This window comes from Ochotona curzoniae, unplaced genomic scaffold, assembly GCF_017591425.1.
Source record: "Ochotona curzoniae isolate NIBS_2020 unplaced genomic scaffold, NIBS_Ocur_1.0 scaffold_2453, whole genome shotgun sequence".
NCBI classification, from domain to species: domain Eukaryota; kingdom Metazoa; phylum Chordata; class Mammalia; order Lagomorpha; family Ochotonidae; genus Ochotona; species Ochotona curzoniae.
Genome location: NW_024467094.1, coordinates 8,951,361 through 8,969,082, shown reverse-complemented (window position 1 = coordinate 8,969,082; position 17,722 = coordinate 8,951,361).

Below are 17,722 nucleotides of genomic sequence, written 5' to 3'. Positions count from 1 at the left end.
GACAGTTACAATATTTGCAGACTGCAATTGGCCTGGGGAACTGAAACTGCAGGCAAAAGAATCCCAGATTGCAGTGCTTAAGTTCTAACGCACAAAATCTTCTGAGTGAATTACATGGCCCCCTCTCCACAGCTCTCAAGCAGGAGGCGTAGATCCTGAAACAGAACAGGGAGGGAGCAAGTTCAGGAGCCCAGGCACAGGGATGTGGTAGAGTCTTTGCATGACACTGCACAAGCTCATTGCATTCACCAGCCCTCGCAGGCTCTGCAACAAACAAAACCCTGCCTGCTCCTGAGTCCATATCTGTGGTCTGAGAGCACTGTGACCAAGGCCATGAGCTGCAAACTTGCTGGCGAGGCAGGAAGCACACCTCCACTGCTGCTGGCCTCACATCAGACAGAGCCAGGTGCCCGGAGGTGCCCCAGGCCCTGCTTGCCAGCAGTGACAATAATGGTTTATGATGCTGAACTCACTGGAAGGTGAGCCAGGTCAAAGAGACCACATCAGCATGTGTTGGAGTATCTGGCCAAGAATCTCTCACCTAGTGTTCGAAGATAATGAGTCCTGAGCCACACCAGACCTGGACGCTCCACGAGCTTGACACCAGCTGCTTTTCTGATGAGAAATCCATGCATATTCATCCCAGAAAAAGGGACAAAGAGCAGAGACCCACCAGCAAGCATTCAGCTGAAACCATTTCACCTCTCCTTGTGTGCAGGGCCCTGTTCTGAACCCGGGCGCTTACGAACAGGTCAACAGGCGAGCCAGGCCCCTGCATCCAAGGGATAAGTCTTGTCCCTGAATGAGCAGGGATCAAATTGTCAGGGAGGAAAAGAATACCAGGAAGGGCATGAAGGGTATCTGGGGTGACGCTTCAGAAAAAGCAGGGATAGGCGTTTAGCCAGGTACTTCACACATCCATGTCCCAAGTTGGAGGCCCGACTTCCTGCAAATACACACCCAGGAGGCAGCAGGTGATGGCTCAAGGACTTGGGTCCTTGTCACTCAGGTGGGAGACCTGAACTGAGTTCCTGGCTCCCGATTTTGGCCTGGGACAAACTGCTGCCAGTATTTAAGGAATGCTCTAAAAAAAATTAAGTTTGAAATTTTTAAAGTGTGATTTTATTTTAGTACATTAAAACTTTTTAAAATCCATGAGTAGATTTTTTCCCATAGCATTCATTTCCCTGCATTGTGAAAACATTTTTGTACCAACATAAACTCATATTTTTAATCCCATTTACCATGAACTTTTAGAACCACCTCATAGCTGGTATGCAATGATTGAGTAATTAGCATACTCACCACCTCATTAATCATTATTTTGATGAGAACATTCTAAATCGTCTCTTCTAGCTATTTTGAAATGTACATAGCATTACTGCTAACTCTAAGTGGATAAAGTAAATATGACACATATACGCCATGCAACATGGCCCAGCCATAAAAGGGTGGGATCCTATCAGTGGCGACAACACAGGTAATAAGAGAAAAAAAGCCAAACACAGAAAGACAATTGCCATACAGCTTTCCTCATAAGTGGAATCTAGAAACATGGTTCTTGTCGAAAGACAGAGCAGGAATGGTTTCCAGAGGGTTGGTGGGGTGAGGGATCAGGGAGCCAAGGGAAGGCCCATCAAGGGGTGCAACCCCCTGACTCCAGAGGAGGAAGGGGTTCTGACATCCTGCTCCACAGCGGAAGGTCTTTCTGGGACTGGAGATGAGGCTAGAGCCAATGGCTGGGTGCCACAGTGGTCAGCATGGGAAGAATGAGGACACTGGCCCCACCAAGCAAAATGGCCTCTGATGTAGACAATGAAAGTCTCTGGAAAATGCCCAAGGTCCTGTGCTGGGTGAGGGTAATTTGGCGGGAATAGGAAAAGAACTCTTCCCAGCACTAGGGCTTAAAGGGAACCATGGTGGGGACACTCTCTGGACACAGGCTCCAGCCATGAAGAGAAGACAGGTGCAGCACTATGCAAGGGGAAACAGCCTTATCTGGGAGGAGCTGAGCAGTGCAAGCCAGGACTCCAGATGGCTGCTGACCATTTGGTGCCCACATCCCCACTGTGTGTCAAGAGCCTCAGAGGCAAGGATGTGCAGGAGCAACTCGAGGGCCATCCTGGAGGAATAGAAGGGACCCTAAGGTGCACAGATTGGAGACCACAGCCTCTGTGAGGTTGGGTGGCCAGCACAAAGCCCTCATGGTGAGCCTGGGGCTTGCCTGTCTCTCTAACTTTATCTAACACCTGAGCACTGGGTCCCTGCCAAATAGGGATTTAGGGAGAAGATAGAGAGAGAGGGAGGAAGGGTCCTGTTCCTGTTCTGAAGGCTCTCACGGACTGTGGAGGGGACAGAGATGCACACAAATAACCACAGACAGTTGAAATATGAGCTGAGACAACAGAATCATTTTGTCAAAGGCAAAGCCAGAGAGGTGGTGTCCTAAGAACCCGTTTTGAAGGATGACTAGGAGCTCTCCAGGGAGACCTACTAAAATGGCATTTTGAGGGAGAGGTAACTCCATTTGGAAAATCCAAAAGCAGTGACATGGCATGGGTTGTTGAGCAAATCCATCTGATGCTTTTCTGGCATACGACAGTCCACTGGGGAGGCCTGACAGAGAACACTTGCCAGGAACAGCAGGCCTGCATCTGAAAGGCCTTCTATAACAAGCCTAGGAGCTCAGACTTGATGCTGTGGATGACCAGGGAGCAACCACCCAGACAGCTTTGTGCAGTGCTCCCATGGGGTCTGATGGGGGTGAACAGGGTGTGGGTGCCTGGCGGAGGGATCCTAGCCCAGTAGGGAGAGCCAAGGCAAGAAACAATTTCTTTGCTAGCGATGGTGGAGGCTTCAGAGAGGATACATGGCCCAGTGATCAAATATGGGGGACTAAGGAGAAAGAGGGTGTTGGAAAATTCCCGTTTCTGGGCCTCTCTGATCACACCCTGGCTTCACAAGCTCTGCGGGTGTGTGTCTCATCTCTCCACCCCCAGGTCCCTGGGATTGCGCCTGTTTCATAGACTTAAGGAGCATCCCAGCCCCAAGCCTAGGGCTGGGCATGGAACAAACTTTGATGAATGACCAACTGCTGACTGAGACAGCAGAAGCACCCAGGAGTCCTGGCCCTTCCTTAAATATTTAACAGGTCTTACAAATCACATGAAATTTATAAATCATCTAAATTATGCCTTGATGAAGCATGCAAATCACCTGTAAGACACACCTGTGGAGACAGGCAGCCTCCAGAGGAACCTCAGCTAATATAAAAGAGATGAATGCTCACACGCCTCACATTGCCCACGCACCTGCATATTTACTTCTCTCCAGAAAAAGACAAGATCCTCATCTTTAGTGAGGGACTGGACTTGCAGAGGACCAACATGGGGTAAAATTCCAGACCCATTCCAACCTGGCTGTATTTTGAACAAGATGTGCAAACTCTTCCAAAATGAAGCATGGGATGCCCAAGTTGGCTGGACTCTTTGAGGGGGGGGGGTTGGAAATTACTCCATCTGTCATAAAGTGCTACATAAATTTTATTATTGGGATTTCACTGATACCCAGTTCTCTGGGGAGCTCCGGACCTAGAATCTGGGTTTATGGCTTGCAGAGTTAATCTCTGATTCTGAGCAAGGCTCCTCCTTGGAGATTTAGTGAAAGGTCAAGGAACAAGCCTGGACTTTGGAGCAGACCATGTGCCAGGTAGGTGGCCTTGGGCAGCTTTTCTGATCTATCCAAGATACTGTGTGATCTATCACAAAACAACGCAGCCCACTCTTGTGTATCGAGTTCCAGCAGGAGTTCTAGTCTTCCAATGATAGACTTTCATCTCAAAAGGTGAACCGCAGAGATTGGAGAAGCTAGCCACAGAGATAGGGCTGTCACCCACAAGTGAGTTCAAATGAGGGTACAGGTGTGAGCATGACTTTTTAATCAAGTGTGCGCTCCTCACCCCGACTTGCTGTCCTGACTGTGCCAGTAGGTTATGAGGGATGACATGTGCAAAGGAAAGAAGAGATGCATGGAGACACCTGGCAGGTGCCACCTCATCCAAGATGTATCAGCTTCAGGTGCCTCTTGACAGGATGCACCAAGAAGGACAAACATCATTTCTGCAGGATTCTTGCAAGAAGGCAACCCTCCCCTTAATTACAAAGAGGCACCAGACAAGTCCAAGTGGAGAGACAGTCTGCAAAACAATTGGCCAGGATTCTTCAAAAGTGTCCAAGGCACAAAAGACAGACTGAGAAATATTTCAGATCAGAGGAGACAAAAATACTACAACTGAACACTACGTGGGTCATTAATAGATAACTGGCAAAATTTGTAGTCAGCTGTTGGTGAGTCAATCCTATTGTATCTATGCTTATTACTGATTTTCATCATGGTACCATGGGCTAGGAAGATGTTAGCATTTGCAGATACTGAATAAAGATATGAGGGAACTTACTACTATTTTTGAAACAGTCTTTTGTAAAGTTACATTTACTTCAAAAATTGTAAAGTATTTACAGTTTTTTAAAAGATAAATATTTCTCTTAAGATGTGTTTACTTATTAATTTGAAAGGCAGAGTAAAAGACAGATCTTCCATCTACTGAGTCACTCCTAAAGTGGCTGAAACAGTCTGGACTGGGCCCGGCTGATGCTAGGAGCCTGGGATTTCATCCAGGTTTTTCATATGAATATCAGGGGGTCCAGTACTTGTCCCATCCTCTGTTGCTTTCCCAAGTGTACTAGGAGAGAGGTGGATTAACTGTAGAGCAGCCAAGACTCGAATCAGCACTCAAATACAGGATGCCAGTGTTGTAAACAATTGGCTTAACCACTGTGCCTCAACTCTGCCCATGCCATAATTATATGTTTAACCTAAAGTACTGATCCTGTCTTACTCCACTCCAGGCATTCTATCAGGTATTAAGGGCACCGTGTGACCAACATGCAGAACCCCCTGACCTCAGGGGATGGCCACCCACCACTGCTGTTCCCAAATCCACCATGGTCAACACTTGGTCCCTGTTTTCTGGAGCCATTCTTCCCGGCCACCCACAAACTGAACAGATCATATTGTGTGACCCTATTTTTGATTCTGTAAGGAAGGCTTTGTGATCGCAATACTTCTACAACAGCCAGCAAATGTCCTTTTTCTTTTGGGGGATTTTCTTTGGGTAAATTCCCAGGGACATGATTGCAGCCCAAAGGATGTGAGTCTTTTAACAACTCTCGAGACTTTTCATCAAACTACTTTCCAAAGAGGCTGCACCCAATTTACATGTCGCCACTGGCAACATGCAGGTTCCATGGTTTGACCATGACTGTATCAGTTCGGAGTGTGATAATTATATTTCATAATGTGTGCTAATTTAATCACATTCTAATTTGGATAGTTATGCAAGTCGAAGGTTTTTCTCTAATTGACATAAAGAGATCCCACACTAACTTTGTACTACACACTGTTCACTTCAAAGGGCCAAATGCCCAGATCAACAGAACACAGTCCCTTCCTCCAAGCATTGTATTTCCAGTGAGGAAAGCACACAGGCAAGCCCACAACCCCAGTGCTTTTGGGTGGAGCATATGCTGGAGAGAGGGCCAAAGAGCCTACTGGGAAGAAGGAGGGTCTGCAACCCAACGTGGCCAGATTCTGTGACCTCCTGCCCATCGGCCCTGCCTGGCCAACCTTAGCTCTAACACCTGTCTACAATAAGGCAGGCAGGGCTGCCCTTGCCTCAATGGGGTAAGTTCTGTCTTCCTAGGTTGACTTAACATCTGCTCTGAGTCTTCAGGGTTTTCTCTGGTAAAAAGTACTTACCGAGCCCAGAACTTCTCCCTTTAACTAGCCCTCCCTGTAATGGAGGATCCCCAGATATGAGTGGATCAAAGAGAGCTCGTCCTTTGCCTTAATCCACTGCTCAGGGAAGGTCCTAAGATCCCCACCCACTCCTGATTACCGGTGCCCAGTAGGAGAAAAGGCATCAGTTTCCTTCTAAGGTGTGTTGCCACCCTGAATCTCTGCTTGCCTGAGAAGCAACAGCCGTTGGCTCCAAGGGAAGAGAAGGTACAAAAGTAACGTACATACTTTGCCGAAGGGTTGCATGCCCAGTATCCCCTCTGCCTGAAAGCCTCCACAGAAAGTCTAGAATCTGTCATGTTTTGTTACCTGAAATAAATCACCAAGACAAAGCAAATATTCCACACACTTCCCTCCCAGCCTAGCACATCCACCTCCTCCCCAGACAGAAGCCCTGTCAGCAGTTTTTAAGGAAACAGTTTTTTTTTTTCCAATATAGGATTCACAGGCCAGATGCTGTGCCCATTGCAGCGCACACAGTGGTTTTCAGCATATTCAGAGCTGTACAACCATCCCTGTGTCTCATGCAACAGCTATCCAGTAAAGGAACTCCATGCCCATCAGCATCGCTCTTCCTTCTGCCTTCTCCTCCAACCCTGGCCCTAAGCAACCCCATTCAAAGCTATGTTGTTATAGATCCATTTTATCTGCACATTTCATATAAACAGAGTTATGTGACATATAAGTTCTGCTGTCGCATGACCCCTGGAGAGGCATGGCCCATGCACTTGTCTCCACGTGGAAAGGAATTATAGATGAGCAGAGATGCCAAGTTTGTTCAAAGGAAGGGTGCACATTGCTTGTAGGCCAGCTCATTAGAGGGAGCTGCCAAAAGCAAGGTTTGGGGCAGATTTTTATGCGGCATGGGAGTGGTGTCTGGAGTGGGGCTCAATGGAACATTCAGAGAGGGCGGGGTTTGGGGTGGGGTTTGAGTGTAGCTCATTTCCTTGACATTTCTGGATATTTCTGAAAGTGGTATGGTGTCTGTTACACGATGGGAGTGGCAGTATCAGGCACACTACTATACAAAAACAAGTGTTTTCTTTTTTTATCATCACATTTTAATGACCTAAAATTCACCACAGGAAGGCAGCCCTGCACATGTGTCTGTGTGCATGTATGTGAGAAACATGAACTTTCTGGAAATGGAACTGCTGAGTCACAAGGATAGAACATTAGAAATTGTGGCAGATCTTGCCAGGATGAGGTTCACGGTACACATCACCAATAATAGTTGTGTAAATATGGATAGCTCCGTTGCACCACACTTTGCATTGTTGGAAAAGACTTTGTCCTGGAGTAGCGCATCCAAAGAAAAGCACTCATCTGGGGTGCTCCAAAGAATCACATTCAAGTGGGGCTGAAGGGACTGACCATGTGTAAGATTCCCACATTTAAGATCTCTCTGGGAGCTCATGAATCTGGAAAGCTCAAAGGGATTTTATAGATCAGAGTCGCAATCATTCCCGTACAACACTGGCTTATCAGTGGATTCCAAATAGAGCTGGTTCCACATGGGTCAGTCTCTATGCGGAACCAATTCAAGGAATCTGTAGTCTAACAGGAACACAGAGCTGCAAGCAATTGCAATTCATGCTCGCCCTTTTTAGAGACCTTGAAAGGGCGGAGACAGGATGCATTCTCAATGCTGAACAAGACAGCTTACACATTCTTTCCCATCTCCATATCAGGCAGCTGTTCTTCAAGATCTTTTCCTTTCCCTGACTCTCAATTCCAGTCCCAAACTTTCCACCACCTTCCTTTCCTACCATCTTTTTCTTCCCAACTCTTCAAGTTGTCCTTGGAACAATGCTCTTCTTTCTAATGCAAATCTCTTCCTCTGCTTTCTTCCCTTGGCAGCCTTTCCCCCACAAGGTCACAGGCCGCATTATAAAAACCAAAGAACTGGGCTGGCCTAGCCTGAGGTCTGCTTGGAAGGCTGAGGGAAGGTTGCTGGGAAACAGAACAGGCCAAGAAGGAATCCACTACAAAGGGAAGGGAAGGAGCATGCGAATGTTCACGCGTCAGTCACTCCACATCTGGGTCGGAGCAGGCTCAACCAAAAACACACAAACCTGTACATGTGTGCTGGGGCAGGAAGGGCTGCAATGAGCCCAAGTTCAATCAAACAGTGAGTGGCATTGAAAACACTCATTGTAGGTTACTGAAAGCGTTTGACCTTGTGTGCATACACGGACAGAGTGGCTACCGGAAAGTCCTTGGAACTTAACTCTTTTCTAAAAAAGAAAATTTTGTTGTTATCTCATTTGAAAGATAGGCAAAGTGGGTTTTCTGCTGGCTCACTCCCCAAATGCCCTCAACAGCCAGGGCTGGGCCAGGGTGAAGTCAGGATCCAAGAACACAACCCAGTTTTCCCACACAGGTTGCAGGGACCCTACTACTTAAGTTAGCACTCACTGCTTCTCGGAGTGCACATTAACAGGAAGCTAAAACTGGAAGCAGAGCTGAGACTCAAGCCCAGAATCTCTAATGTGAAATGCAGGTGTCCCAAGCACCATCTTAACCACCGGGCCCAATGCCCATCCCTGATTTTAGTCTTAAATGGAGAGGAAGAAACTCAGTCACTAGAAATGAATTTCCCAAAGATAACTGCACAGCAAGTCAGCTGTCCAGACAGAAATGGTTCTAGAACCCAGGTTCTCTTCTCCCATGTTTGCAGGGCCCAGTGTAACATGAAAACACAAGACTGGAGCCTTGTAGAAAATAATTCCAAATTTCAAGATAGCTACTACAGGGCACTAAGCAAAGCATGGAGCCTTGAGCAGCTGCCCCAGACTGCACAGCCACGAAGCTGACCCTGGTCTTCTCTCATTCCATCTGCATGGTTCACCTATGTTACAAAAAAAAAAAAAAAAAAAAAAGGAAGGAGGAAGGCTGACCAAGGATGGTGGCTTGTCCAAACTGTCTACAGTCTAAATGCAGACTCATAAATATTGCTGACAATGAATGACATAGGGAGCTTGTTCAAACCCTGAACCCAAGGCTGCTCCCAGGCAAATTAAGCCATAATATCTGCAGGTGGGATACAGCCATCAGGTTTTAAAACTAATCTCCCTGGTGACTCCTGTGTGCATCCAGGTTTGGGAACCGCTGATCCCAGAGGCATAAACTTGAAGGACAAGCAGCACTGTGGATGGGAGACCACAGGTCCTGCCAGCGGGTTCCTAATCCCATCCCTGGGGCAGGGGATCAGCCTGAGTGCAATCTAATTACTGTCTGCTCTTGTCAGTGCCGACAGAACCCACACCCCAGAGAGGACAGAATACATAAATAAATATGACTAAGCCCTTCTTAGCTGCTTCAGGTTGCCTTGATAAATATGTATTCAGGGAAATTTCTAAAAACCATAATATTGTGTCTCTTCAGGATGGTTCGGGTCTGTTGGGAAAATACATATTGAAGAGGATCAGCAAAGAGGATTCTGTCTCTTAGGCAGTCAGGAAACTACTGCCTATCTATGCCCTCTCACCTTGAAGCATATACACACCTCTGCATGGCATAGAAGAGACAGGCACATCCTGGCTGCCAATTCCAGCTGCTGTTTCCTGACCCAAGAAGGAATAGCAGGTAACCCTGAAAAATGCTTCCCCTTTTAAACCAATCTTTCTTGGCAGAGGTGGTGGTGGCTACACATCCTTCCTAGGCAGCCTCTGCTCTGTCTGGGCAGCTCTGACTTCTAGAAAATCCTACGTGACAATAGTGGACTATGTCTCACAGTTCTTTGTGTTGGCCAGGAGGGCCCCTGGCATCTGCTTCCTTCATCCAGGGAGAATCCTGGTGAGTTGCACAGATGGGGCCCTGGACATTGACTTCTGCTGATCGGAGTTCTCCAGTGCCCTCAGCTGTCCCTTCCAAGTGCTGGTTTCCAACCCTCACCGCCACCTGCTGCCTCCAAAGCATCTCTTATCAATGATCAAGGAAAGTTTAAAAGCTCACGTTTAGAGAAAATAACAAATTTAATCCATAGACTCTCTCAGACATAATTATACAAGCTGCATCTATAATCTGCATAAACATCCTAATTTTATTTTTGCCCACAGCATAATAAAATGGAAGGGCTCTTAAACAATCCAGGGAGAATGCTTCAAATAGCACTGTCTGTCCCCACCCCCTTTGAAGTGAATCCTTTGTTGCCATAACCTAATGAGGAACAAGGAGGCAGGGTCTGCTTGGAAGAGAGCTGCACTCTGACATCGCCCAGGTGGCACCATTCCAGATACCACGTGAGGCATCAGGTTGACTTTAGCCCTGGTTCAGCCAGAAAGACTGGCATCATTTATTCTGATGTCACTGAAGCTGTGAGAGAAACGTCACCAACGTAATCACACTCCTCGAGAAGGGGCCATTGTCTCATCCACAGCCCCTCAGCCTCATCCAAGAGAATCCAGAAGAGATGAGATTGGTGGGTTTCGATCTCTTCCCTAGGACCAACACTGTGGTGCAGCTAGGCTGCTGTCTACCACATCAGTGTCAGCCTTGAATCTTGGTGCTCTGCATCCAATGCAGCTTCCTGCTGATGTGCCTAGGAAAGCAGCCCAAGTACTTGGATCCTTACCACCTATGTGGGAGACCAGGCTGGAGTTCCAGGCTCCTCAGCTTTGACCTGGCCCTGATTTTCCTCTTGTGATCATTTGGGGAGTCAACTATCAGATGGAAAATCTCTCTGTGTGTATCTCTCTAGTGCTCTTTATTAAATAAACAAATACATATATTTCTTCCCCTTAAAGATGGAGAAGATGAGGTCCAAAGAGGGCGAACATGCCTATAAACCATGCAGGAGTCAGTGCCAGAAGCCTGATTTAAACTCTGACTCACTGGTTACAACCGGGTTTTCACTTTGTCCAGGCCGTGGGAAGGAGGTGCCTGCTCAGAATCCTAGTATTAGAGAATGCTGCCTACAAGCACCCATCACTCAGTGATATAAAGCAATGGCAGTGGATGCTCTCTGCCCAGTCTAATGCCGTTGGGGTAAGTTGGATCATTCTGTTTCACGTGACTTGGCAGAGGCCACTTGTGTGGCTGCACACAATTGAACGCTTGCATGGGGATGGGACATCCAACATAGTTTGTCCACCTCTCATTGTGTGGCTTCCTACCCAGTGGTCTGAGCTTCTCTACATGGGAACTGGCTTCAAGGCCATCAGACCTCAGGCAGACAGGCCCTGAATTAGCACTGCAAGGAACAGCAAGCTCAAAGACTAACTGATCCCGCCGTTCTGGACCCAGCGTCACTTTGAATTGCTGCTTACCCAGTACTACCACAAATCCCCTAGGTCTCGGTCCCGCTAAAGCCCACTCGCCCTTTAGGTTTAACTGTGCTCTCCACCAATCCACTGTACATCATGACCCTGCACCTGAGAGTCCTGCTCCACCAATCCCCTGAGACGTTTATCCATGGTGTTCACTTACAGCCTCATCTGCCAGTCCCTGACCCTGCACTCTCCATACCCACCTTGAGGCTATAAAGGCACCTCTTCCCTCTGTTTTCTCTCTGTACTTTGTTCTTCTCTTTCTGTCTGCCTCTCTCTACACTCTCTCTACTTTCCATCTCCTTTGTTCTCTCTCTCTCTCTCTCTCTCTCTCTCTCAGTTCCCCTCTCATGCACTCTCTCTCTCTCTCTGCTCCCATATTCTCTTTATCCTGCAGCTGCCCTTCCCGCTGGAATAAAGAACCTCTGGTGTGGCTCACTTACTGTGTCTGGTTCCTTCGGTTTGAGGCAAAAACAGCTAAGAAGCATAGCATCACTCCTGACACATTGTACTGGTTAAAGCAAGTCACATTGTCAAACTTAGAGTACATATGAGAGGAGAACAGACAAAAGCATGAGTACCATGAGGCAGAGGGTACTAAGAGCTAGGAAATTCCCCATTCTGAACCCAACTGCAACCCAAGAATTGCCATGGTCACATACTAACCACAAACAGCCTAGGTCCCAGTCCCAAGCTAAGCCATAGAGCTGGCCAAAGAGATCCATTCTGTCAACCCCCTGGGAGAAGGATGAGGGGACAGCCTTGGGAAGATGAGTTCACATCTGAGGAAGAAGCCTGGCTCAACTTGGAATGGAACCCTTGACTCAGAGGTGTATATTGGACATGTATGAGCAGTTGGCAGGGGATGGTGAGTTTGGGGCTGTAACAAAAAGGAAAACAGCAGGAACTGTAGAACCCTCTCAAATCCTGATCAGGCAGAGAAACCCTCTGCCATCTGCCATGGCTCTAACCCTCCTGCCATTTTTCTGAGCAACAGGCCAGGAAACAACAGGCAGGGAGCCCAGGTTTGTATAGCTGGGACCAGGACAGGACCCCTGGACCATTCCAATCTTGTCCCTGCCCCTGAGTCCCTATGACTCATTGATCTTCCATGCAGTCAGTTCCCCATAGAGCACTAATGAGTTAACAATAATCAATTCCCTTTGCCAGAGCAATCATTTCAAAATACAAATTGCTTGCTTAGATCCTTAATGGCTTCCCATCTTCCTCTGAACAAATCCCAAACCTCAGCGTTCTTCCTGGATTGATGAGACCTTGGTCTTGCTTCCCTTCCCCTGATGCTGCCCTCACTCCCTTGGGCACCGGTCAGAATTAACTGCCCTCAAATCCTACACCTGAGCTACAAGCATCTCCGCATTGCTGATTCCTAGGAGGGTCTTCCTCACTTGCGAAGTAGATGTATGCTTACTCAACCTCTGATGCTCAAGAGGAGTGGACAGAAAGAGACTGGAGCCCAAAGCAGGGGAGCCAAGCTCCCTGGGGGGGTCAAGAAAAGCAGCACAAGATAGTTAACCGTTACACTCATTCAAACTTTCACCAAACCTGCTCTAAGAACTTTACAGTGGTATTTAATGTAATCCACATAGTAACTCTCTGAGGGTGGCACTATTTTATCCCCATTTTATAGGAGGGAAAGCCAGGTCTCAATGAGCTGAAGTAACTTTCCACATATAGAACAAGAACACAGCATATATTCCATCTTTGCTTCACTCAAAGTAAAACTATGATGAACGGACTCTTTCAGTTTCTCCCTTCACACAAAATCTCTCCTCTGTTCAACCACTCACTTACCTGAGTATCTACAGTTTTCTCTCCTCCACTAAGAAAATATTCGTTTTTGGGCCTGGCGCGGTGGCGCAAGTGGTTAAGGTCCTCGCCTTGCACGCCCGGGATCCCATATGGGTGCCGGTTCTAATCCCGGCAGCCCCGCTTCCCTTCCAGCTCCCTGCCTGTGGCCCGGGAAAGCAGTCGAGGACGGCCCAAAGCTTTGGGACCCTGCACCCGTGTGGGAGACCCAGAAGAGGCTCCTGGCTTTGGACCAGCATAGCATCGGCCGTTGTGCTCACTTGGGGAGTGAATCATCGGACGGAAGATCTTCCTCTCTGTCTCTCCTCCTCTCTGTATATCTGACTTTCCAATAAAAATAAATAAATCTTAAAAAAAAGAGAAAATATTCGTTTTTATTCAAAACATTTTTGAGTACCTATTACATTATATTATACACAGGATCATCCCTCACTCCTCTCATACTTACAGCTTCAAGTGTGAAGGCAAAGTGCTAGGAAATAGCCCAACAGAAGTTTGTTGAGTGAATGGAGAGACAGCGGATGAAGGATGGATGAATGAACACTGAAGATAAATGAATGACTAAAGGGTGGACGTAGGAATGGATAGCTGGATGGGTGGAAGATAAGTGGCTTGATAGCTGGTTGAATAGTTGGATGGAGGATGGATGTTTAGTTAGAGGGTAGATAGAAGATAGGTATATGGATACATGATGAATGGGTAAATATACAACTTAGTGGCTGAAGGATGAGTAGAAGGATGGATGGATGGATGGATGGATGGGTAAAAAATAGATAAGCAGAGGGCTGATGGATGGATTGATGATGTACAATATTGGGTAGAGAATGATGAGTGGAGGTTGGATGGAAGGATGGCTCTCATGAAATCCTAATTTGCTCATGCTGATTGTAAAACTAAACTTGAATGCCCAGAGCTACCAGATGAGCCTCACCCAGCCCCTACAGCATCTTCTTCTATTTCAAGAATAGATGGGATTTTCCCTGCCCGTCACCAAGTTCCCACAGCAGCCATTTGGTTTAAGTGTCCAGGGCATCTCTGTGGTGGTACAATTAGTCCTCGTTAGCAGTCGCTGTAACTGGACTATAATTTCCAGGCTGTTGGATGGTAATTGCATAAGAACAGCTCAGTGAGGCTCTGCACCTGTAACGGCAAGCAGAACCTCTTCCAGTCTCCACGTTGCTCCAAATGCCAGCAAGCAGGTAAGCTCCTGATGCCATATTAGCACACGGTGAGTTTCATTACAAAATGACTCCAGGGTTGTCCAAATGAGGAGAGCAATTAGGCCGATCAGGGGAAGACAAAGCATCTCTTGATGAGCATAATGATGACACAGGCGGAATCGCTCTGGCCTGGGGCGAAGTATGAAATCAGAGCCCAGGGTGCTCTGTGGTGCAAATCAGCCCTGCTGAGTGCCTAGGCCCCTCTGCCTACCTCCTGGGCATCTATCGCTTCCCCTGAGCCTTAGCATTCAACAGAGAAGAAACAACCGGAGTTTCTACGTAATTAGAAGAAAATGCATAGCCGATACCCCTCACTGCGATGAGCAGTTTTGGGGTGGACCCTTTCCAAGAAAAATGTTAGTCATTGAAGAGGAATTAAATAACTGGGAATTATTTGCTTAAAAGTCCATAGTTTTTAGCACAGCGGTTAAGATCCTCCTTGATCTCGCTCCTGCCTCACACTGCAGCTTTCAAATCCTACAGTTTTTGCCAACACATAGGTACTATCATGCCTGTAGTTTGCTCATGCTGCTTCTTCTGCCTAGAATGCCCTTCCCCTCTTAGCAAAACTAGGTTCAATGTCACCTACTAACACTTGGCCCAACCCTCCAAGTCCTCCAGGACCCTTCTGGGTTACTGTTGCTCGCTTGTACTTTCTCTAAATCACTTTGCTTCTCACGCAACCCCAGAAGGGGACACATTTGCATCTCTAGCAACCAGAAATCTGAGATGCTCCTGGACAAAGGGCCATATGTTGTGGTCCACATGCAAACTCCAAGCTGCCTTCTGTTTTGGTAATAAAGTTTTGCTGAGACACAGCCACACTGCTTTGTTGTCTTCTTGTCCATGGTGGCTTCCCTGCTCTAGAGGCAAAATTGAGTTGCTGTCACAGAGACCCTGGGGCTGTCAAGCTAAACCACCTGCTGACTTGCCTGCAGACCCCTCTCCAGGCCGAGAGATGCCCAACAAGTCCTCCAGGCCCAACCTGTCACTGAATGGGAAGGGCATCTCCTTGGACACAAGTGGGAAATATCTTTCCCAAGGCCACAGAGATGAGCTGACGCAGCGTCATGGCCTCTTGTCAGTGTACCACCCTCCCAAGGCTGGGGCTTGGGCATCACTACTCCTCCACGACAAATGAAAGAACAGCTTGAAAAATCCAGAGACCAGCACAGAGGAAATTCCACAAAAAGATGTCAAGATGACCATGCTTTGGCTCTTATAGACCCAGGGAAGTTCATAATCCAAAGCTCTTGGGCACGAAACAGGCCGCCGAAAACAGTGGGAGAAGATATATAGGACTTGGGACTACGAGAGCTCAGAACAGATTCTACATTCTCTAATCCTCAATTTTCTCATGTTACACAATGGGAACAGTGGCCCTATTCATCAATCTCCCGCAGCACTTATCCCTGGCATCTGCTCACAGTCGCATCTGCCAATCCCAGGGCCCCACACAATGAATACATACTCTGTGCTACAAAGGTGCCTTCCCTTTGTTATTCTCTCTCTCTCTTTGCTTGCCACTTTCTCTTCCCCACGGCCACCCCTCCTGATGGAATAAAGACCTCCTGTGTGACTCACTGCAACTGATGTCTTGGGTTTGTGGTGAAAAAAAGCTAACAGGTCCTGTCTATTTTACTTCAGTAGTTATTCTGTCTACTGTCCTCAGGTTGGGTCGTTTGTACTGATCTGCCTTCAAATCCACTGATGGATACAGTCCTCACCTCTAGTCAGCCACTAGTGCCATCTGGTGCATTTTATATTTCATTTACTATCATTTTCAGCCCTAGATTTTTTTTTTTTAATTTCCATGTCCCTGCTGAGATTCTCTATCTGTAGCCTCACTAAGGTTGCTCTCTGTTAGGCCCTTCAACATATTTATGTTGGTGTTTTGAAGGTTTCGCCAGCCAAATACAGGAGCTACATCATGTTTGCTAAGTTTCCATTGATTGAGGGTTTTTGCTGACTCTAAGTCATGTTCTTCCATTTCTTTGTGGGTGGCTCCCTGGCCCACCAGTCTCAGTGTCCTAAGAGCTCATGGCATCAGTCCTTAAAAATCTATAGAGCAATTTTTAATTTATTTTCATATGACTTGTCTTACCTAAATGTTCTGTCTCTCTTTTCTCTCCCTCCCTCTCCGTTTCCTCCTCTCCCTCTCAAATAAATAAAGAGGTGGGGAGGGGGTTGTCTAATGGTCCAGACATCCATATGCCCCATCAGAGGACCTGGTTCTGTCTACTTCTTCCAGCTTCCTGCTAATGCAGACCCTGGATGCAGCAATGATGACTCGAGTGACTGGATCACTACCACCTCAGTGGGACCTGGTTTGAGTTCCTGGTTTCCAGATTTGGCTTCCACTAACCCCAGTGGTGGCAGGCCCTCGGCTATGGGGACATTTGCTCTCTCACTCATGTGCTCTCCCTCACTCTCTTCTGCCAAATAAACTTTTTTCAAAAGACCAAATTACCTGTATGCTGTCATGATATTTATATTTGTATCATTTTCTTGAAACTGAAAGAGAGCAGGGAGACTTCACTGGGTTCCCACTCTGAGACCAAGACTGGAAGTCAGAGCATCATTGGTGCTTCCCAAGCAATAACAGAAAAACATATAGAATGCCAACGAGCCACTCTCACTTGTGTAAGAGCTTAAGGAAAGCCTGTATGTGCTTCCACATAGAGGGAATTCCCACATGATGAAGCTGCCAGAGCAGATGAACCCCGGGAATCTGTCTAAACCTAGAACCTGGCACATGGGAGATGCAATGTGCATGCCATCATTCTCACAACCAAGAACAGTTCCTCCCAACCTGTCTATCACGGCCTCTCCTCAGAGTGACAATCACCTTTTTGTAGCACAGAGCTCCAGTCCCAGTGCCCAGGCCTGAAAATCACACCCATCGCCAGTTATGAAAATGATTCAGAGTATCTTCCCAAATTTCTGTATTGATTCCCAGCCTTCTTGTTTTATTGTACAATAACAGGCCCTGGGCTGGAGAATATATGACTGCACAAACGTGGAGGAATCTCTTCCCAGGGAATTGTTCGCATACCAAGTACTGGGGCTCACTCAGATTCCTGGTTTGAAACAAAGGCAGCAAGGGGCGAAGACACACCATCTGGGCTCTCTTCCTCTGAGCAGATGCAACTGGGGCTCAGGAAGTCCAAATGTCTCACCTGGGAGGTCTTGTTTCAAGTCTAACCCAGTCCCAGCCCTACAGGGAACAGGTCAGCCTCCAATCCTATTGAAGCCAGAGCTTGTTCTTGCCGTTGACATCCTCTGATGGGACTCTGCTGCCGTCTGCCTGCCTCGCTGTCTCAGTGGGAACACCTCACACTTCCGCTCCCAGTGTGAGTAAACGCCTGAGTAATGACTCCATAAACGGCCATCTGATTAGCCTGATCCCTCAGGAGAGGAATACACAGACAGCGTGTGTGTAGGAGCCCGTGTACAGGGCTCCGCATTCATCTCTGTCAGCCCAGGTGGCCTTGTCCATTTGTCAGGCCCCGACAGGAGCGGGAGATGGGGGCCGCAGGGGGCCTCTTT